This window comes from Euprymna scolopes, chromosome 29, assembly GCF_053919585.1.
Source record: "Euprymna scolopes isolate OS-2025 chromosome 29, ASM5391958v1, whole genome shotgun sequence".
Lineage (NCBI taxonomy): Eukaryota > Metazoa > Mollusca > Cephalopoda > Sepiida > Sepiolidae > Euprymna > Euprymna scolopes.
In genome coordinates this window covers 94,488,170-94,489,542 of record NC_136510.1, presented here as the reverse complement: position 1 = coordinate 94,489,542, position 1,373 = coordinate 94,488,170, and the positions used below count along the sequence as shown (strand labels likewise).

Below are 1,373 nucleotides of genomic sequence, written 5' to 3'. Positions count from 1 at the left end.
AAACCCTACATACCAATTGTCACTTTCTAGCTCCCCATTTCCCCTTCACACCTCACATTAAAAATCGACCGTGTGCCTAATTTGCTCGGTGGGGGGGGGGGTCAAATAAATACCAACCCCACATATAAGACCTTGGTCAATGTAAGGGCAACCTTTCGTACCAATTGACACTATCCAGCTCCCCTACTCCCCGCGGGAGTTGGTCCCCATTTCCCCTTCACTCTTCAAATTAAAAATCGGCTTTGTGCCTAATTTTCTCGGTGGGGGAGTAAATAAATAACCTTTTCCTGGCCTTTTGGCCAAGATCAAAATGTAATATCTGTCCGGCAGATACTGCAAGCAAAGACCATATGTGGGGGCAACACCACATATCAGACCTTGCTCAATGTAGGGGTAACCCTTTATATCAATTGTCACTATCCAGCTCCCCTACTACCCGGGAAGTTGGTCCCCATTTCCCTTTCACTCCTCACATTAAAAATCGGCCTTGTGCCTAATTTGCTTGGTGGGGGAGCAAATAAATACCTTTTTCTTGGCCTTTTGGCAAGGATCAAAGTGTAGTATCTGTTCTTACTACATGCTGTACTTATGTTTGTAACTTTGTGATCTTAAGTGGCGGATCACTTTTCTGTATTAATTTAATGTAAAATTATAACCCACTTTACAACCAGTCAGTCTCAAAGTCATTCAAGTCATTCTCCAGATCATTCAAGTTGTTTTTGAAGAATTCCAGTTATTTTTAAAGCATTCAAGTCATTCTTAAGGTCGTTCAATTCATCCTTAAGTTCATTGAAGTCATTCTAAGTCATTTACTTTTTTATTTATTTAAGTCATTACAGCCCATTTTTCGGTCATTTTAGTTTATCTTGAAGAATTTCATGTCAATCCTACATTCACGCACTCATTCATTACACGAGAGCACGCGACTAATGTCTATCGGCCTTGTTCAGGTAATATTTAGTTGCTGCCAGTGCTATAATTGTAGATTTAATTGAAAATCCTTCCAAGAAAGCAACTTTCAGATATAAAAATGGCACAAATTGTTACTTTACCTGGTGAAGGATAGAATTTGGCAGAAAATTGGAATTTCCAAGGGAGGGAATTCAAACAACGATTAAAATGTACAAGAAAACGAAGTCTTTCAAAAACAAGAAAGGACAAGGCCGTAAAAAATCTATAACCGCTAAGGAAGAAGGACATTTGAAAAGACCATCCTTTTCAGATGGTTAGAAAAATTCTTCAGAGCTAGCTGCTGAACTTGGGGAGGATGCAAACAAAACACATATCAGCTAAACAGAGAGAAGACGGGCATTAGAAGTGGGATTAAAAGGATGCAAAGAAAGGAAGAAGCCATACTTATTCCAGGCAAAAAA

At 39.2% G+C, this 1,373-nt stretch overlaps 1 pseudogene; it reads left to right on the top strand.

The window, feature by feature from the left end:
• The first annotated feature begins 523 nt into the window (after positions 1-523).
• LOC145253068 (U2 spliceosomal RNA) lies at positions 524-661 on the top strand (annotated as a pseudogene).
• The last annotated feature ends 712 nt before the right edge of the window (positions 662-1,373 follow it).